The sequence below is a fragment of the Octopus bimaculoides genome, chromosome 5, assembly GCF_001194135.2.
Source record: "Octopus bimaculoides isolate UCB-OBI-ISO-001 chromosome 5, ASM119413v2, whole genome shotgun sequence".
In the NCBI taxonomy this organism is placed as follows: domain Eukaryota; kingdom Metazoa; phylum Mollusca; class Cephalopoda; order Octopoda; family Octopodidae; genus Octopus; species Octopus bimaculoides.
This window is the reverse complement of record NC_068985.1, coordinates 69359194-69382308: the sequence shown is the minus strand read 5'-3', so window position 1 is coordinate 69382308 and position 23115 is coordinate 69359194.

Below are 23115 nucleotides of genomic sequence, written 5' to 3'. Positions count from 1 at the left end.
TATATATATATATACACTTAATTTTCTGCATACAAATGCGTGTGTATGTTACGCTATATATTGTCGTTATCTTAAAATATCCTAATTACTTCACAATTTCATTTTATCCTTCGATATACAATAGATATGTTTACATATTCGTAATTCAAGTATGTGCATGTACATGTGAACCATTTTTTGTGCGATTGTATGTGAGTGCGTGCATTCGATAACGACGCTTAAGTTTTAAAATTGCAGCTGCAAGAAATCTTCGCTTGCGTTTACTGTAAATAGACATGAGACAAACTCAGTGCGGTTGCTCAATCTGATCAAGAAGCAGAAAAACAAATTTTTTTAAAACTCCAGCCCCAGAGGTTAAGATTTTTTAAACACAATTTATAATACTTCCCTTTGTATGCTATCAGAAAAATATTAGGTTCGAGCGTCAGATCTGATATGCATTCCATCAAATGTCTCTATGCACCGGTGGAGAAACGCTGATGCAGATGTATCGGCAATCATTTTCAATATAGATGGAGCTGCTCAAAGCACGAGAGACTTTAGTGTAAAAAAACATTGCTGAGAGATTCAAAGCTTTAGTATTAAACATGTGGGAAATTTAATGCGAATTTGGTAGACGTGATGCACGTAAATAGTTCAATACAATCGTAATAATAGCGGATCTGTAGGTTATCTACTCAGCTTCGAGATGGACACCCTCCAGTGTAGAGATGTGCTCTGGGAAAAGGCATGCTCGAACACAAATACTAGCTGAAAATCTTCGCACGGAGGCTAGATGAGAAATTTCATCGCCTGTTTTTACAAACTGGAACACAGTAGGAGGCCGCAAAAATACCAAAGTAACTGGCATTATGATTTGACAAAAATCCCGTCGAAAAATAGGCAGGAAAACGCACATAATTCAAATGGCAATTATTTTCTACATATCATTGTTAAGGCTTCAGTAAACATTACATTCAGAAATGTATATATATAATGTCTACACAGAATAGCAAAAAAAAAAGTATATACTAGATACTTCTACACATAGTTTGGCAGGCGTAAAAAAACATCTATTAATACAAGAATTCTTCCGCGTTACAGATATCTCAGGATATGGGATTTCGCGTCTGAGAAAATTGTCATGTTTGACCTTTAATTTCGGAATACGGTCAGTAATTTCGCTCTTACATATACTCCGATTGCATAGTTTTAAATTATTAACAATTTGAAACTACACTTTCATCTGAGGTCAATGACCACTTGCTTTTAGTTAAGATCAAAATATTGGGCCATCCCATAAACAATGGGTTTGTTTATACTTCTTTTATTTCTGAAAATTAAGATACTCTCCTTCATTCTCTACAATGCTCTTCTGTCTACCTGGTAGACTTATAAAGCCCCTTTTCCAAAATTAATTTGTTCGTGACGAAAAATACTCCTTCAGTATTGTTGTGATCTTATCTACAGAATTCAACGTCCAGCGAATATGGTGGGTGGGGCATCGTTTCCCACTCAAACTTCTCCAGTATTTAGAATGTTATCCTCGCTGTATGCGACCGAGCATTATCTTGATGGAAGAACACCTTTTGTCTTGAAACCAAAGATGATCATTTTTCATATATCGCTGACTTAAGCCGGTCAAACTGCTCAGAGTAGATCTCCTTTGTTACCGTTTGGTTTGGGTTTCAAAGTTTAAAGTGAACTAAACCTTTCACATCCCACTAAACAAGTAACAACACCGTACCTGGCTGAAAACCTTCTTTAGCCTGGGGTGTCGGTGTTTCCCCTTTCCCTACCCACTGTCTTCACTGTTGACATTTTTATAGAGAACCTATTTTTAATCACTAATCACTATTCGGTCCAAAAGAAAAATAAAAGGTTCATTTGTGAGACGTGACAGGAAAGAAGAGCACACATTCACTCTCTGCGCGTGACTAGACTCCGAATGTTAGTGAGGTGCCCATTGACCCAATTTGCTGACTTTTCTGATGGCACGTATGTATTGATGAATGATTGAATGATCAAAAAGAAGCTTTTCTGTTAACTTCTCAACAGTTATGTTCCACTAGGGTTTGCAGGACGTCCTCATCAAGCTCTAAAAATCTCCGGAATTTCTGGAACCACTGTTGGCATTGGCTTATGCTTGTCGTCCGATGCACATATACTGCATTAATATTTTTCACATTGTCCGTTGAGCTGTTGCCTTATTGAACTCATAAAGCAAAATATGCCGAATACACTCCTTTGTCACTTCCATTATAGCTTTTAAAAAATAGCTATTAAAATCGAACTGCACTTTTCAAAATTTACACTAAGTGGAAGGACAAGGTAAAATTACAATCCGTTTTGTTGCAAGTTGATTGAGGCAGTTTATCCTATCCCCTTCCGACTTTTAGTTCATGCGATTGAAAAAAACCACATTATTTATGGGATGACCCAATATATAACGATTTGAGGAAAAAAATTATTATCACGTTACACACATATATGCTCACGCATGTACACATGTATATAGAATGAAGATAACGTGAGTGTAAATAACTCTGTATGTGTGAGTCTGTGTGTGTATGTGAATGCGTGATTCCATCAACAAGACAATAAACAAGAGTATTATATTTATTATATTGTACGAATTAGATAATCAAGACATTTCAAATAAAAGCATATAATATGGTATCCTAGATTATTTTAAATGTTGAATAAAATGATATTAATACTTTGGGGATTTTCTTGATTCTAAACAGCTGTTACAAGACAATTAGCAAGAGCAATATAACTACCACACTACCAACAATACTCGCTTATCGTCACTAAAATCTAAACGAATGCAAGTCACATCATTACCACGACCATCCCATGATTTTTTAATCCAATTAGCTACAGTGACTGTAATGTACGCCATCACATCTGTGTATGTGTGTCTCTGTGTATACACGTCTGTGAGTGTGTTGATGTATGTATGTGTGTTTGTATTTCTGTGGTGTTTTGTGTATGTGTATGAAAATGTGCGTATATGAGTGTGTGTGTGTGCGTGTGTATGAGTGTGTGTGTATGAGTGTGTACGTATGTTCTTTAGTCAGAAGTGCAAGGGGCGAATTCTCTCTAAAATCTTCAGCTAACTGTAATCATATATTAGTTCGTCAAGTATGAAATTTGTAGTAAGAAATATGGTAAATTTTGACAGCTGCTCATTTCGCGCCATTATTATATTTTGACAATCTTTATTTTTAGTTAGAAAGCTGACACATATATGTCTTTATTCTAACTCATTTTGCGCTTTATAATCTATTTATAAATCGTTTTCCTTTTTTCACTATTTTTGTTTAGAGATAGATAATTCGGAAGCTCGTGGAGTTTTGAAATATGAGTTTTTATTGGAAATACAGCATCACAGGCAGCTCCGAATATTAATGGATTATTTCAATATAATGTGTTACACAGCAGACAGTATCACATTGGTTTGCAAAATTTCGTTCTGGTAACTTTGACCTCACAAAGGAGCAACGAGGTCGACCAGAAACAAAGGTGGATAATGACGAACTGAAAGCCACCGTCGTGTCAGATCCCTCTGAAAGTGCCCGGGAATTGTTGTTGTTGTTTTTGCGTAAACAAGCAAAGAATATATTGACTCACCTAGTTCCAATTGGTAAAGCGAACAAGTTGGATAAATGGGTTCCACATGAACTCAATGAAAATCAGACACATGATAGTTAGGAAGCCTGCATTATGCTAACTACTCGTCACAAAAATGAATAATTTTTTAATCGAATTGTAACATGTGATGAGAAACGAATCCAATACAACAACCGTAATCGTTCAGCACAATGGTGGAACGAAGATGAGCTACCAAAACACAGTCCAAAAAGCAAAATTTCATCACGAAACGCGTGTAACACAAAAGATATGTTCTTATTATTTTTTCTTTTACAAAGTTGACTTGTGTGCTACAACCTCTTTGGGCGCTTCCATTCTATCCCTTGTAGATGGTGGTGGGGGTCAAACCGGTGACTTGTACTTTAGTCACACGTCATACTATCTATAAATATTTATCACAAATTCTTGCGATGTACAAGCAGACTAAACTCTGAAGATATCTTCGAATTTTTTTTTTTTTAGGACTGTGGATATTGTTTTCTAGTTTTCTTTACTTATGTTTCTACTTTTATTTATTAATATTTGTTTACTAATATGCTATGAACGTTAGCGTTGAAATATTTTATGAAACTTAAACACGTAATAACGCAATTATATTTGTTTATATATTCTTGCTTGTGGTAAATTGTCTGCGTGATCAGTTTTACTTATAGAAGCACACATAATGTTCTCTCTAATCTCCTTGTGGTTATGATTGCTTTCACTGGCGTGGCAGTTGTTCGACTGTTTATCCTTCAGTATCTCAGCTGTCCCAAGTAAACTGCAGGAAGATGTTTTCCTTCATGACGTCGTTGCCGTGGATAGAGCAGGGGTTTTGTTATTAAAGAAGGCATGTGGCACTTTCATTTCTCTTTCTCTTTCACTCTCTCTTGCTTTTTTCTCTCCAAGTCTCTATGTATCCACTTCCCTTTTCTACATCTCTCTATCTCTCTTTCTCTCTCTCTACCTTTTTATGTCTCCCTTTGTTTCTCTTTTCCCATTTCATTTAAATTTTCGCTCCAAGTCATTTACACACGCCTCTGATCATCAATTATGTTTTAAATTAGGTGTCTGTTTTTTTTTTTTTCAAGAAAGGGAATTGCCCCGCTGGAGTAATCGAACAAAACCAGAGTTAAATTGCACCGAAAAATGATGCTTCATAGATGAAAGAATATGCAAGAAAAATACTTCTAAGTTCGCGGAATAGCTTAACAGTTTTGGAATTTTAACAGAATCGTGAGGGACCACACCTTTCCCGTAAATATAGTGGTACATTGTAACCTAAAGAAAAAAAAATAGGAGTAAAGATTAGACCTTATTTTCTCTTACCGAAACATGTCAGAGACAGTGAACTCGAGCAGGATTTGAACTCAAGAATGTAAGGATATTTAAATGAACGTCGCGATATATTCAGAGCATTAGTCTATAAATTCCTTTATTTTCGTATCTGTAATTCGTAATATAGGATCTAGGCCATATATGGTTACCGGAAGAAATAAACGATTAAAAGTAAATGTTACGTCTCAAAATTTTGAACTCGGGAATTAAGCATGATTAACAAAATTTAGTATGTCATCACTCCCTCTGTGCACATCGCTAACTGGGTAAACTGAACAGAACTGCCCCCGCCCACTCATCATTCAATGGTGCACCACCACATTTACAATGATACACTTATTTCGAAACTACACTTTGGTATGATTAAAAATTAGTGCTTACCCACATTTTGAATTAGCCACAACAAGCACTAAATCTAACGATATGTCATAGAAAATATTAATGTGAACGATATTCTTAATTATATGAATGTTAATATTTTAAAGTAACCCATTTTAAAATGAAACACATTCAATACAGTCATCGTTTAGCAACAGTTCATAAGTGATGAGGTGCCCTCATATAAAATGTTTCATTTCCATTTCCAGTGTAGTATATGTCATTTCTTTCATTAAAAAAAAAAGGAGAGTTAATTTTTCTTAGAAAGATAACAGGATACCGAAAGAAAGTATTTGTAGCTATCATCCACTCTGTTGTCCAGGGACGATACGGCTAATACAGCATTGTATGTTGTTCTTGTCTTCAGTTACAGGGTTTGCCTTAATATCTAAGAATGTTGGCAGTTATTTTTAGCTCGCTAAATGATCACGTGCAGTCTGTCTCCAAATTTTTTCGTATGAAGGTAGGAAGCGAGATATTAAACCGAGTGTTTGAAATGTCATTGGATATGGTGGGGTAAACTGACTTGCGATGGTTGTTTAGTGTCCTCATAGCAGGAGATATCACACTGCATTGTGTACACCCCCATATGAGTATATATGTATGTGTGCCTGTGTGTGTATATAAATATATGCATGTGTGAGTACACACACATATATATATATATAATACACATACATATGCACACACACAAGTGTGTGTATTTGTTTGTCAGTATGATGCGTTGTTTACGTGTGTACACATGTGAGTGTCTTCCATTTTATATAAACATGACGTTTCAGAAGTTTGTACGTGTGCTGTAGTGTTTGCTGTTATGCGTATGAATGAATTTATGCGAATACATTGTCATATGTTCATACCAGTACATATACTCAAATCGATGGGGTTTTCTTTATTCCTTTAGTTGTGTATACCTGCGTTATGTGAGTTGGTGTGCACGCTATCATGTGTGTTAATATGCGTGAACTGGCAAAAAAGTTAGAACGTTGGGTGAAATATTTAACGGTATTTCGTCTCTCTTTGTGCTCTGAGTTCAAATTCCGGCGAGCTCAATTTGCCTTTCATCCTTTCGAGGTCGATATATTAAGTACTAGTTGCATACTGGGGTCGATCTAATCGACTGACACTCTCCCCAAAAATGTCGGGTCTTGTGCCTAGTGTAGAAAAGAATATGTGTATGGATATCACTAAACTTATTACGTTCTCTATCTTCACAACTTGAGATATCATATATTTCTGAGGTGTGTGTGAGTGTACGTGTGTGCGTATGTTTGTATGTTATATATATGTAGCTATAGATGTATAAAGACATGAGCATGTACATATATATATATATATATATATATATATATATATATGTATGTGTGTGTGTGTATGTATGTGTGTGTGTGTGTGTGTGTGTGTGTGCGTGTGTACGCACTGGCGTAGTTGTGTGGAGTGAAGCTTGCATCCTAACCACTTGGTTCCGGGATCAGTCCCGGATCAGCGTGGCACCTTGGTCGAGTGGCAGCTCCTATTGCCTCGGGACGATAACAGTGCATTTGTGAGACGGAAACTGAATATGTGTGTGTGTATGTGTATGTGTGTGAGTGCGTGTACAACCGTAATGTTAATCCTTCGGGTTAAACTACTCAGTAACAACCTGTTTATGCGTATGACCGCATATGTGCGCGCATACTTGTATATACGTGTTTGCGACTGTGCCAGCGTGAATGAGTGCGTGTGTGTGTGTGTGTATGTGTCAGAGAGAGTGAGATAGGGTGAATGTAAATCTATATATGCAGTACCTCAGTGATGACTTTAAAAAAATAATGTTCATCGAAAAAAAAAAAAACATGCATTTCTGAAATTATTTCAGTATACGACATAAAAGAATAATTAAAGGAGTTATTGCAGTGTATTTTATTTGCATAAATTTATTTTGAACGCACTTGGTTACAGAAGCAAAAATATTTTTTTAGAAGTTTACGTTGAAATGGGAGAGGAAAGCAAATGAGCTAACAACCTCTGTTGTACGTAATTATTACAAAGTTTAGTTTAAATACGATTGCGGTGGATATTTGCCAGTGTAGCTGTGACTGAGAAAGCGCATGAGCAAAGGAGTTTTAGCTGTGAACAGTCCATTTTCCTGAGCACTGGGTATGAAGAACTACATGGCCCAGTATTTCTCTTCGTTATCCAAGCACTAGTTTTAAGAAGTGTTACCTAATATTTCTAACACGAAAATCCGGATGAGTAGAAGTATTATTGAAGAGCATACAACTATGAACATCTTGTATGTTTATGCATCGGAGCTTGCATTGTATAAAACATGCCCTGTTTATGCCAGTTGGGTGCGATCTGAATTCTGTTTCTTATAAGTCGATTGGCTAGGTAGTAATTCACTCATCGGTTTAGTTACATTCATTATTATTAATGAATGACTATGAGTTGCAAAATTGACTAGATGTTAGACGATTAGTATTAATGTTATGTACGTCGTTCTATATTTTGACTTGAAGTCCTGCCGTCCTTGACATTACTTCAGAATTCGCAATTTAAACTTCAGGAACCTTATTAAAGCGTTGGAAGCTTTTGTAATCAGTACATACCTTCTCTTTAAATTTGCGGTCTTGTGTGTACATTGGTAGAATATACATAGGAAAGTATAATTTATTCTGATATTACATCAATATAATGGATGTACCACTCACACTTTCCTATGGGAATGTTTAGGCTTTTTCAACTACTTCATTAATTTTCTAGCGTTAAGAGGCTATATTATATTAATGTTATGCTGTTCCAAAATTTAGAATACGAACTTTTAAATATTTAAATCTTTGCTGTCCTTATGCAAACCTAGCTGAGCCTTGGTCGCCCAGTCTTACACGACTATGTTGTCGCCGAAATACTGGTTTCGATTCTCAGCAGCATAATTTCGAATATGCCAAGAATCTGACAGCTGGCGGATCACTTAACGGCATTGACTTTATGACATGCATAGGCTAATTGCAAATAATATGGTGTGGGATACTGGGCTGGCTGCACTTTCTCCGATGATCAGTAAAATTCTGCATCATAGTAGGAGTTGAGACTTATAACGGTGTAATAATTGTATGAAGTGCTTTAATATTTAATAGTCTTAGGATACTGATGTAGATGTATTAACCGCTGCAATCGAACAATCAAGAATACTGATTGTAGTATTGCATACTTGGTGGTCCGCAAGGCAGTACTGGGAGTCCATGAACTAAATTCAAAATTTCACACACATATATACATGTATATGGATAACCATACTACAAGGAGTCCGTGAGAAACTCATTGCAATAAAAGGGTTGGTAACTACTGTTGGGAACCACTGTGAAAAGTTTCAGAACCTCTGCCATAGTAAATACAATTGGTCAGCAATATTTTAAAGTAATATTCGTGAACATATGATCCAATATACCATTGGAATAACGTCGATTTAAATAAGTGTATATTCATTGTATGCCCTTTATTTGGCTGAATCATGTATATAAATGAAAGTGATGCGATTTTTAAAGAAAATAATAATAAAAAGAAACAGGAGTATTATTTTCAATCTTGTCAGTTACAAGGGTTTCTTAATGACAATATCCTGAAATTACTTTACAGAAATCTTGCTTGCAGTGCACAAAAATAAATTTTAATAGTATAATGATGCGATGCATCAGACCAAAACATGGCGTGCTGGGCAAATAACTAAAGGCATTCAAACCGACGTCATCCGTCCTACAATCTAGCTTTGTGTATCACAAAGCACATTAACCCATGTTCTAATTTTCGAATGCAGATATAGTGGCTAGATGGTGAATCGGTTTTCAGGAATATATAGGAAAGATCTTCATAAATAATAATATTCTCTCTCAAATAAGTTAGAAAACAGAAGGTAGACATTTGTAAATATTGTCCTAGATAAGAGTGAAATACAGTGACAATATTAATTCATGAACTCCCTTAACAATGTAAATATTGCTAGACAAATAGTTAAACTTAAATGATGCTAGATACAAACAAATGTTTTAAAAATAAATTCTAAATTTGCAAAGAAAATTTCAAGTAGTAATTTGTGGAGAAAAATACTATCTTTCACCTATTTCAGATTGAAGTACCTATACTGTATATCTCATAATCATCGTGTTCGTATTGGAGCGAATAAGATTTTGGTTAAGATGTTGTTTCATTATTAATTTATAGATAAGCAAAATATCATTGAAATGGTTTATTTGTATTGCTATTTAAAACCATAGTTTAAAATCGTCTTTACATTTACTCAGTTGATGTATTATACAAACGTGTCAACTAAAATACCTGGATGAAACAGAACTGCAGTAAATTTACTTTCACAATTTTCCTGCGTGTGTGAACTTGTCTGCGGAAGAGCTGCCTTCTTGTGATCGTTTTCACTTCTTCTAGTCTAGGTATAATGGATATTTTAGTAATGAGTTTGAAGTTCCATAATCCAACATCTGTAATCAATAGTGGTATGTTTCAAGGAAGGAGCAACAATTTCAGGGCGGTCCAATAAGAATAAATGCTAAACAAAATGTGCGCGGTTGTTTGGAGTGTAGGCACATATTTTAGCCACTTGTGCACAACGCTCCAGGGTAAATATTTGCTATTTTACTGACCTAGATTCTTTTCAATGCAATGTAGGACGTTAACAAGTTTCATGCTGGTGTGAATTCAGATTAATTAATGAACGTGATTTAATCTTTTTGAAGGATGTTAATTTTCACACCAACACGTTATCAGTGTTTATTTTTACTTACTGCGTTGCTAATCACTGCATAGGCACATAATGTAATACTTGTAGTTCCCTAGGTAAACTAATGAGATGTGAACATATCTCGTGTTGTCTGTCGTTAAAACTGGAATTATTAATAAGATATTAGTCTTTGAAACAATACTGATATCTTTTTCTTCTTTGACCAAGTATTTTAACTGAAATTATTATTATGCTCCGTGCACGAAATTATCATCAAAACGCCCGAAAAGTATCTGTTCTGCATACAACTATTGGCTACCGCCAGGGCGTACCTCTGAAATATTTCTATTTTAACTATTTGATTTCAAGAATGCTTAGACAAATCTAGACAGCAATTTTGTGTCTTTCGGTGGTACATTCAGGTCAAGTAAGATATACAGAATGTTATTCTCATTGAATATTGTTTCCGTTACTAATTGAGAATTTTTACCTTAGCTGCCAACTATTTGGAATCTCAATGAATATTTAATCACTGTTTCCCTATATATCAGTAGAGGGTAAATTTCTCTAAGCAAGCGCTTATTGAGGGTATCTCATACTGTTGAAATGCAGGGAAACAGATGATTTAGCAAGTTCATGACCAGTAGTGAATGATGTTCGTTTTCGTGAAACACGTTTGTGCTTTTTAGCCTTATATGCTCCTATGAGAAAATTTCCATAGTATACTCATGTTAAATAAGATATAAATTCATAAATATATATATATATATATATATATATATATATAGTGAGTGTACAAATGAATCATGGTGCATTATGACTGTACCAAATAGATTATCCATGAATAATTTACAGGTCAAAATTTCATCTCTTAATTTTTACTGTTCATGCTTCTCTACTAGAATATACCAATGTACCTCGAATAACTTGCAATCTGTTTTAATAGTCAAATCCTGCACGATGCAAATCACAGGTTCTTTTTTCATCACTAGAAATGGAGTCATCTAAACATTCTTCAATCACCATTTAGGTACTCTATACATTCATCTAGTAATACAAATATTGACCACCAGCCATATCATTCTTACATACACCGGAGATTGTGAGGAACTTAAATTTCTTTGTTTCTCTTCTATTGACGCCTAAGAAATATCTTTTAGCATAGTGAGCACCTGAAAATACTGAGCTAGAATGGAGCATCATTCTTCTCAACTAGTTGGTAATATTCTCTGTGAGTTAGTGAGGTGCATCTGGTTTTGTGAATGAATGATGGACTCTGAATATCGCAAATGCTTAATAAATTTACTTGAGGCAACCTTCTTATTGTAGACATGATCCTCTAATAATGCAGAATCTTTCTGGCAGTCTCAAACAATGCTAAGGTTTCAAATTATACACAAGAAAAATTCCAACCGTTATTGATGCATCTGTAGCAATTTTATGAATATCTGATATTAAGACGAAATTCAAAAAGGTTTTTTCTGGTTCATTATGTTTGAATATTTGATATAGAATGTAGTAGAGTGTCATAAGAGCTGCTGTGTCTTTTTGTAATCATTTCTATTCCAGAAATATAATTTCATCTTTATACCTTGTTTGTTTGCAAACATAGAAATGGAAAACCTTAATACAAAACGTGAACAAGAAATATAAAAAGGTTTTAAACTATGAATAGAATGTATTCCTTCACTGTACAATAATATATTCTATGGAAGATCAGTAGAATTGCATTTCCGTAAAAAATTCAGAAATCTTATAAACAGTAAACACATCAGAAAAACATAGTCTGAATCAACAAAGCAACAGCAACAGTTAAAATGTATTTGACATTATTTTTTATATATTTGTCAAATATATTTCCGTTTACAGTTGTAATAGATATTAGTAATAACAAAAGCAACCACGAGGATGACTATGATGACGATGATAATGATGATCACAACGAAGACGATGATGAGGACTGTTTTGAAATTTTGTCAAAAGCCCAGTAATTTTAGGGGAATGGGCTAGGCGATAACAAGGATGAAACACAAAGTCGACCTCGATGTGATTTGAACTCAGAAGAAAGGATAACCAAACCCACTGAAAGGTAGAGCAACACATGAGAATCAACGGCCATCGAACAGTGTATATATGAGGTGGTGTAGGACGTTCTTCCAATGGGTTGGTAACCCACATAGTGATCGTGTTCCCATAAATGTACTAGCTATTACACAACCTTAGAAACGCTACTTTACAACTAGTGATCGTATCAAATGGAGTTGAAAATCCAGATACAAACATGAAGTATCAAACTAAATTATTCATAACTGCGTCAGCAGGGCCATAACTGTCAGCAGTATAGCTGTTGTGTCAGAGGGACTAGGAACGTGTGGTCAAGCTCCGAGAAGTCGTTTGCAAATCATTCATCACGAATAGGATCGAAGTCAAAATGCACTGTGAGAGAAATGAACCAGGTAATAGAAGTAAACCAGATGGCAATTGAATTTTGGCTGAAGTGAGCGAAAGAAAATTTGTTTCATGAATCAAATGGAGAGAGTATGCTTCCCCACCAACTATAGATACGCTAGGCAATGACAATTCGAATTAAAGATTGTATTATAGAGAAAGAAAATGACCGGGTATGGTGTGAAGCACCAGAAATAGTAAGTGGAAATGAAGGGGTACGATATAAAGAAATGAGATTTTTAAATGATGTACCTAGTGACGATGGTGAAGCTGGATGAATGATAATAAATGTTGAAGAAATTTGCGACGTAAAATATTTGGTGAAAACGATTACATACTGCGAAACACATGATATTAAATGCAATGGTTTGAAACAGAATAGTTTGTCTCATTTAATTAAAAGACAACTTTTTCGGGAAATAAAGAGAGAAAAGCTTAAGGAAGTAATTCCTTGCGCGGAGGACTATATGCGTTTTGGAGAAATTTGGGGTAGGTCAGTGAGATATATCCAAAGTGCTCAGCGTCTAACAGAGTTGGAGAGAAAAATTACTATGAAATTACAAGAGTATATCAATATTGACCTGTAACCGGTGTGATTGAAGTTTGAAAACTTGTCAAATTGGAATGTATGCGGCCTCGATGGAGTGCAAGACCGAAATGTAAACGGTGGGACGAAATCATCACAGCACACTTTCACGAGTGACTACAGCAGAAACAAGTTCTCAAATTAAGGTCGACCTAATGAAAGATAAACTATCGACAAACTTTCGACTTACAACTTGTTTGATGCATATGTGGAAGTTTATGACAAGTGTCTTGACAGTTATACTTCTTTTCTTTCTTGCCTTTAACCCTCCAACGCGGAGTATAGGCCACTTATAATTGACAGTTATATTAACATGTGGAAAATAACATTTTACTTTCAGTGGAACAGAAAGGGTGCAGAAAACTAAGTACGACAACTATGGAGCAGATTCTAGTTGATACAATGTCAAACACAAATAGATGGAATAGGATGTGTCATGGTTGCATTACAAAAACAAAAATGTGGCTCGATGCCGCTGAGATTGATAAGTAAAATAATGACTATGTATGAAATGACAGAAAACATTAAGTAACTGGTAAAGGAAAGCGTGAAATATTAGCGGACTGACTTTGATGAAGGAAACAGTTTGTGAAAGTGGATATTAGATGTGATAACTTTCAAAGTTACAATTTATATTGATCATGATAGTGCACAGTCCGATATTACAGTAAATCAAAATAGCTTTTGAAAAATATGAGTATGGTCAATTAATCACGTGTTCATGGATGATTGAAAGGTTTATGCCAAAATTGAGAAGCAGCTAGATAATATTTTGCTTGGTATTGCAATTTTCTCATATGATCTAGTAATGGAACTCGGTTCCGAAAGGACCGCTATTTTGGAAACGAAACGAGGGAAAGGTATGAAAGAAGTCAGGTATTCTGAATGTTAAATGTGCAGACAAAGAAATCAGTTGATAAAATGACTAGTGTATATGTATTTGGGAATTCGGCAAACGATATAAACCTTGAAGAGATGGAGCAAATTGTAAGCAGGGGGTATGCAATTCAAGAAATAATATCGAAGTAATGAAAGAACAGCAACAATCAGTTATAGAACATGAACTGTGGATTGGAAAAAAGGCGAAATGCAAAAATTGAAAACAATCTGGATACTCTAATCCACACAGTATAGGTATTAATCAAGGATATTGAGATGCAGTTTGGAGTATATAAATGCAGAGAGTTAAATATGAAGATAGACTGCGATATAAACTCTGATGCCATAAAATTTCCAGAAAATAATACCATTACAAAGTTGAGAAATAACGAAGGACACAAGTACCGAGGTATGATATGAGATAATAGGATAAAGAAGGGGAAATGGGAGAGAGAGACTCTCGAAACTGAAATAGAAATTCTGGAATGTACTCTAAACAGTATAAATGCAGGAAATATCAAAGCAATGAAATCATCACTCATTCCAGTAATAAGATACATTACTCCTTCAATAAAAGTGGCAAAGTCATAGATAAGGAAAGCAAAGATAACAGAATTGAGAACTAAGAAGCTGCTGACAATGCATAACACGTACTGAAAATATCGGCAGGGGCTACCTACACAGAAAGGAAAATTGCAGTGGATTGAGAAAGACATAAAATACAGTAACAACTTCGATATTTCTTTCTACTCCAGGCACAAGGTACGAACATTGTGGGGGAGGGTGCCAGTGGATTAGATCGACCCCAGTACGCCGCTGGCACTTAATTTATCGAGCCCGGAAGGGTGAAAGGCAAGGTCGATCGCTGCGGGACTTTTCAACGCAGAACGTAAAGATATACGAAATTCCACTAAGCATTTCACCCGACGTACTCACGTTTCGGCCAGCTCACCATCTTGTAACAACTGCGATATTGGCTTTGAAAAAGTACAGTAGATACAATGAAGTGCTTCGCTCAGGACACTGTTCTTTGTTTATTGATTCATCATTCTGTTAAAAACTGATCGATGCTTTTCGAATAGGAATTTTCAGTTGATGTTGTTTGACGTACTTTAGATTCGATCGAGAAATCCTCTGTTATTTGACGTTGCGTTGCCAATCCCGCTTGGAGTCAGTTATATAGAAAAGTGTTATATGGATCTCTGCAATGTAAAGACGCTAAGGTGCGATTCGAATGTGATTCTGTGCTACTTCTTGCATATCCAGTGACCATATATAATCCCATGAAAATTGGCCCAGCATTTTAGTAGACCTGAGTACGTACTTTTGTTCGTATTTTGTTGTATTACTATACAGGCACACATATGCACAAATGCAAGGGTAAACACATGCATATCCACAATCGTGTACATATGTATATATCATACAACAGCAACAACTGTAACAATGGTATTACAATCAATAATAAAGTTACACGCACAGACATATCTCATGTATGTGTGTGTGTGCGCGCGCGCGGTGCCTGTGTTTACACATGTACCAACACATTCTTTCTAGCATTGCAGACAAAAGTGATATATATATGTGTGCCCATAAAATATACTTTCTAGTTTATGCCTCACCAGCATTAAGCTAAGCGTGCTTACCCTTACACAACACTCGCCTGAATTAGTACATGCTCATGTGTTGCACATATATTTATTCATGTGTAATACCAGATCAGTTTTCTCTCCTTCCGCGCTACAGATATTTTTTTTTATTTCTAGTGTTATACCAATGAAAATTCCCAGAGGTGGAAATAAAATATATAAACTGAATCTCGTTTTATGAATGCAGTTTCAAATAACTGACATTTTAAAATGAGGAAGATTGCTTAGTATTCATCGACCAAATAAGTAGTTACCTTAGTTACAGAGAAAGAAAATCGTTTATTTGATGGTGGTTTCGGTACTTTTTCCTGGTTTGCAAACAACGATATGTGGATGCTAAGAAGAACTTAGGAAGCTGTTTATTCATGTATATGTATATAGAATGATGACGAAGACAATTGTTATTATTGTATCATGACTATTGTCACTCAAACCATGAATAATTTTTTTCTTATACGATAAGTATCACTATCATTGTATTTATCATATAAAATAATCGTCTTATCCAGCAGCGTTATTGTCGCAGCTAAATGCTCGCTATCATTCTTCTCATTTTGTAATAATTTTCTCTGTAATTACATTTATGATACTATAACCATTGCTGTAATTAACGTTATTGCATCTAAAATATCATCATCGGCATTTTCACATCATGTAAACTACGAAATCTCACACATTTCGGTCACCCCGACTACAAAAGACATCTCAGGTGAGCACCTCTCTCCTCCTTAGTCCCACCCTATCCTTAGGCCTTCAGATGCATATTCAGAGTGGGCTGATTCACATTCTTCTATAGAACTCAGATTTGAATCTTCCACCGACCGCTTGGCCAATTGACGCTCTTTCTCGTCTACAATTAATCAAGGACTGTAGTTCTATCAATGAGACGAGATGTGGAAAATACTGTCTAGCAAACGGTGAATACATGCTTCAGTCTCAATGAGACGCCGGAGATGTCGCATCGTAAGCGCATGCCTGCACATAATTAGCCCAATGGCTGCTGTAAGCGTATGGACCGTTTGACAAACGGAGGATGTCGCTTTCACAAGAAGTGGGAGAGCAAGCACTCTAGGAGTCTGAATCTCTTTCAATTAAATGCACACTACAATACACCATACATTTACGTCAGATGGCATTTCTAAGATCTTCACTCTCACTGTCCTTGTTCATCGAAACGGTGGCTGGAGAACGTTTTTTGCACCAAAGTGAACCACGGGCTCGAGATTCCACGTGTTCGAGACGGTCAGAGTTTCAGTCTGATGTTCACTGAAATATCCGAAAATTTCTTGGCTCTCGAGATATGCTAAATGTCAGTCATCGCTTTTTCCAGCGTTCCTTCCACCTCCGCCCGACCTGCTGTCTCCGGCGGTTTATGCATATGGAAACACGTTTATAAAATACAGTTTTCTTGTCTTTCTGCCCCTGAATTTTACCGTCTAATAAGCTTGGCGGCCTGGGCCAGATATATGTCTTTTTGTATGGTACCATTGTATAGTTCCGTGCATCTAGCAACCGTTCCTGCGAATGTATTATTATTGTATCTACACCAGCCATGCCTCTTGGCAGGGGATATTCTCTGTACATTTGTAAACTCCACGAAAGGAAAAGGGCGATCAGTTTGCTCGCATGTAAAATATCTTAAGTACGACCTTTAGCTGCAATCGGTTTTACGTGCTGTGTATGTGTGTGTGTGTGTGTTTGTATATCTGTGCATGTGTGCATGTGTGTTTTACTCTGAACAAAACTCCTCATCGGTCAGCATGTTCGGGTGAATAGCTAGTTGAACTTGTAATTCATATGCATCTTGCACTAGATCTTTAGCAACAGAGATATTACGAGGAGTCATTTTTCTGTGAACGAGACTCCTATTCAGGTGATCGAGTGACCTTTTTCTGCGCAATGGACATTATCAATGGTGAGAAATATTACAGATTCTTCTAGATAGAAAAAAATGACTCCTCGTACTTTCTCTGTTGCTAAAGATCTAGTGCAAGACGCATATAGATAGAAGAATCTGTAATATTTCTCACCATTGATAATGTCCATTGCGCAGGAAAAAGACACTCTATCACCTGAATAGGACTCTTGTTCACAGAAAAATGACTCCTCGTACTATCTCACTAAATGTTGAACATATTTGAATTTGGTTTGTTTTACATTTTCAATTTTCATATAATTTTATCTCCCGCACATCTCTGCCATTTACCTTCATCCTTATATATGGTTTTAACTTTTTAACGGATATAAAGCATTATTGTTTCAGAAAGTAGATGGCATGTCACATGCTTCATGATATTGTTGTTGTTGTTCTCACTGCTATCTCTTCCTCTGTGTTACCATACGTTGGGCAGTATGTACACCAGGGAGGGGGATATTCTCTGCACATTTGTAAACTCCACGAAAGGAAAAAGGGTGATCTGTGAAGACTTTCGTGACTCATCATATAATGCTTAAATAAACAAAGCCTTAGTCCGACTCAATTTTGCTGTTATATTTTAAAAGCTTTGTCGAGAAAGACTTTACTGTCACGTGTGTTGCTGCAGCTCAGTATTAATGTCCTTGAATAAAAGGCTTTAGTACCAGCAAACATCTAATTTACTTCGCGCTTTGGTGCGGCCATTTGCGTATGTATGTCAAATATAAGAGAAAGTGATCGCGTTTTCCATAAAGAGATAGATAGATAGATAGATAGATAGATAGATAGATAGATAGATAGATAGATAGATACAGGCCTATTCCCCATTTTTAGGCCTTCCATTTCTTTCCCACCTCAAAGGGGCAAGTCCCGTTCTATGATAGTATCAAGGCATAGAACACAACCCCCAATATCAGCAGCGAGGCTACATCATATGCTGGCTTAATCCCACCTATCCATGTTGGTTCTGGACTACTTTGAGCAACATCAAAATTCACTCATCCGTCCACTAACACTCTCCAAGCTTTCCTGTCATTCATAAACTCTCTTGCCTCTCTCACTCCAACACCTCTGATCACCAATGCTATTCCTCACTCCATCCATCATCACAAACCGAATTCTACCTCTGGTTCTGTTGCCTACCACTTCAGCCTTTATCACCTTCCTTACCATCCCCTCCTCATCCATCCTCTCCGTCTGGCCAAACCACCTCAACATTTGTCTATCCAATTTGGCTGTTAGGTTTTCTATCATTCCTGTTCCTCTTCACACGTCCCCATTCCTCATCCTGTCCATCCGTGTCACACCAACCATAACTCTCAGACATCTTATCTCAAATACACCTAGTCGACTCCTTTCCGCCACTCTGAGACCCACGTTTCTGCACAAATATAACATTGTCGGCACAATCACGCTCTCATACACACTTCTTTTCGCTTTCATACTGAACCTTCTATTTCTTAGCATACCTTTCACAACTTCAAGTATCTTGCTCCCCTACCTCTCTGTATCTCACCTCCTCAGACAAACTTAAAGACACTCACTTTCTCTAACATCTCACGATTTATACTCACATCCACCCTACCAGACATTCCATCTCTCTAACATCTCATCACCTAGCTCTTAGCTACATTCGCTTTAAGTTACCTCTTTTCACACACTCTTCTAAACTCTGCTACCAGTCTCCTCATTCGCTCTTCCGAATCCGAAACCAGTGCTATATCATCGGCAAGAAACAACTGACTCACTTGCCATTTCTCTCCATTTTCTCTCACAATTTGGGCTCCCCGACCAAGTGTTCTAATATTTACCTCTCTCACTACACCAACCCTGTCTTAAATTCACCTTCACATGAAATCACTCACTTACTTCAAAACCTACACTAACGCACACCTCTACTTTCTCTATAAAAACACTGAACAGCTCTCAAAAACCTACCATATACTCCATATAACCGCAACACCTGCCACATTGCATCCCTATACACTTGGTCATATGCCTTCTCTAGGTTCATAAAGGCCCAATACACCTCTCTCTTTTTTGCCAAAAAATTCTCACACATCTGTCTCACTACGAATATTTGATCTGTACACCCACATCAACTCCTATAACCACACTTCTCCTCCTGTAGTACACTCTCTGTCTGGTTCCTCAGCCAAAAAAACAAGATTCTTCCATACAATTTACCAACCACACACAACAGACTTAAACACCTACAATTTACACACTCACATTTATCCCTTTCGTCTTGTACAGTGGCACTATATCGGCACTGCACCAGTCCTTTGGTACTCTTCCAGGCATATAGCAAACATTCATAAACCTCACTAACCATTGAATCACTGTTACTGCTCTTTTCTTTGGGCATTCCACTGTACATCCATCTATACATGGCGTCTTCCAATTTGCCATCTCTCGCAGGGATTTGCTCCCCTCCTCTTCCAATTGACTGTAGTTCCATTCCCCAACAACAGGCATTCTCTCTCTCCCCCTACAACTATTATACTTGCTTCCCTAACATCCTCAACATTTAACAGCTCACTAAAATACTCTGTCCATCTCTTCCTTTCAACAAATTTCATTTACTCTTTCACCCTTTTTTCTCTTCCTCCAACCACCTGTCTTACCGCCGGTACCACTTTCCAAAACACCTTTTTATTTAATAAGATTTTATAGTTCGCTTAAAGCAATGTATATGGATTATAATGTTGCAAGATTTAAAAGGCTAAACAATGTAGATAGATTTTAAGATGCGGTAACGTAAACTAAGAGTAAGTTACCTGGTAATCTTTGGTTTTATATGTATCCAATATTTCACGACATACAAGTCCCTTCTTCAGGCTTAAAAATGAACTGAATGTTTTTTTTAATTCTATCTCAATGCTTTTAATCGATGTATGCACCTAAATTACCAACACAAATTTGCCATTTTGTCTGTAGCTTATTTATGCCGGCAGCGAAGGATTCTGGAGAGCAAGAAGTGATAAAACTCACGGAAGGTTGCTTTTCGTATCTTCTTCAGATTTGAAGTTTTTCCTTCCAAAATGTCTAATGCCTGGAAAACGTTATAGTCAGTTGGTCCAAGGTCTAGTGAATATGGAGAATAACAGATTACTTCCAAGCTCACTTCCTGTAATTTGAGTAGCGTTCTTTGTGCAACATATTGTCGAGCATTATCTCGTAAAAGATTTGGCTTGTCTCTATTCACCAATCTCGGTTGTTTAATTGCAAATTCAATCATCATTTCATTCAATTGGTTGATTTATACATGTAATTGACGTACCGAGTTTCATGAAGCTATAGTGGTCAACACCAGCGCTGGAATACCAAACAAGCACCATTAGCTTTTTTTGATAATATTCTTGTTGGGGTTGTGTTTTGGCAATACGTCTCTATTCATCCACCGTGTAGAACGGTCGCTATTGTTGAAAAGAATCCATTTTTCATTACGTGTAACAATGCGATGCAAAAATGGTTCGCTTTTACATCGTGCCACAAAGAACGGCAAGTTTCAAGAAGACGTGCCATTTGATGTCTTTTCATTTCATGCGGTACCCACTTGTCCAGCTTCTTTACATTGCCGATTTGTTTCAGATGGTCCAATACAGTTGAAATTGAAACATCAAGCCTTGCTGCTAAATTACGCGTAGTTTGAGATGTATCCGCTTCCACTATAGTTTCCAGTTCATCGTTATTCACCTTGTTCTCAGCTCTACCACAGGGCTGATTTTCAAAGGTAAAGTTACCAGACCGTAAATTCTCAATCCATCCACGTACAGCGCGCTTATTTGCCACATCTTCACCAAACGCCTCATCGATATTTCGAGCTGTCTGGAATGCATTGTTTCCACGACGGAACTGATACTCATAAACAACGCATATTTTTTATCTATCCATCGGTTAACAAACATTGATTTACAAGAGAAAACACAATATAATCAGACACCATGAATTGCATTTCGAAAAATGGTGATGTACCTCTTCAATTTTGTAAAGCAAAATTGTTAGCTCATGAAGAATGGCCCGATATATCAGTAATTTTAAATCTACTACAAATTTACACTACGAACACAAACAAACCACATTCAAATTATCATTTACGAGGCAGTTCAAATTATTCAACTGCGACGTATTCTGGAACAAGGATCTGTGGATCATCAAGCACGTCACACACCAGATCAAACGGCTGAGTGTTCGAAACACGTAGGGATTATAATCAATTTGTATCGAAAGTATATTTTATATGCATTCTATTTAGTGGTAGTTGTGTGGTAAGAAGTTTACTTTCTAACCACACAGATGCTGTTTCTTTCCACTGCGTGACAACTTCGGTGAGTAACTTCTATTATAGCCTCGGGTCGATCAAAATCCTTGTGGATTTGCTGGACAGAAACTGAAAGCCCGTCGTATATAAGTATATTTATATATATAGGTGTGTGTGTGTCTTTATGTCTGTGTTTGTTCCCCATCACCACTTTACAATCGCTATTGGTGTGTTTACTTCCTCGTTGCATAGCGGTTCGGCAAGAGAGGTATTGAGTAATAAACTAGGATTTAAAAAATGTATTGGGTGATATGTTTTTATTAAGGTGTAGGTACTCGTAACATTATTTGTGTACAACAGGAGAGTTAGTAAGACCATCGAGACACAGGTTTTGTTTCGGGGAACTGTTTTACACATTCAGCCATCAACTATGAACGTTTCTTATGGACAAATACGTTTCCTGTCTCAGATGACATCCGTTGTTATTAATTCCTGCTAATTTTTTGTCATTTTCAAAATTTTTAGCGCAATTTTTTTAATCATTCACAAAGAAATTATGGGCTACATTAAAATCTCTAACGATTTCAGGACACATCATGTAGTAATTTCATATTTGTAGCAGGAGTGATAATGAGTTAAATACCAAAATAAATAGAATATTTATAATATTAGGGACGATAGTTTTGCTCTCAGGTCTAAGTGTAAGAATTGTAGTCAAGTGTCTGTGAGCCTCTCAATTAAGGTAGCAGTCACATTTGCCACGTGAGACACTTCAGCAGGATTGAGTGGGAAATACAGTCAAATGCCCTCCTATAATCAAGCTATACTTGTAGAGCTTTGTTCATCGTCACATACCCGCACTCCCTTCTTGGAGGAAATGGTTTATGCAGCTTGTGTAAATTTGTACGTAATGTTTAGGCAAGCATTGGGTCTATAATTTTCTGGTAACTCGGTGATTTCATTGTCGACTACAAGATTCGTCTCTGCTAAGACAATTCCATTCCATGTGTCAACCTGGCGTTCCACAATGCTGCTGAATATACATATCAGTGACTTCTTGAAAAAATGTAAGCCTCTTGTAGTAGTATTCAACTATAAGGTCCAGTGTTTTCCATTATGCAGTTTGCCTACAGCTACAGTGAAATTTATCCCGTCACTTCTAGCGAAGTTGGTACAGTAGTCTCCCCTTACTACATTTAGCAAAGATGCAGTATGGCTGAAATCCCTCTTTTCGTTCCCGTCTTTGAGACAAAATGTTTTTAGGTCTTCTTGAGAGTGGTAATGTATGTATGTATGAATGTATATATGTATGTATATACATATGTATATATA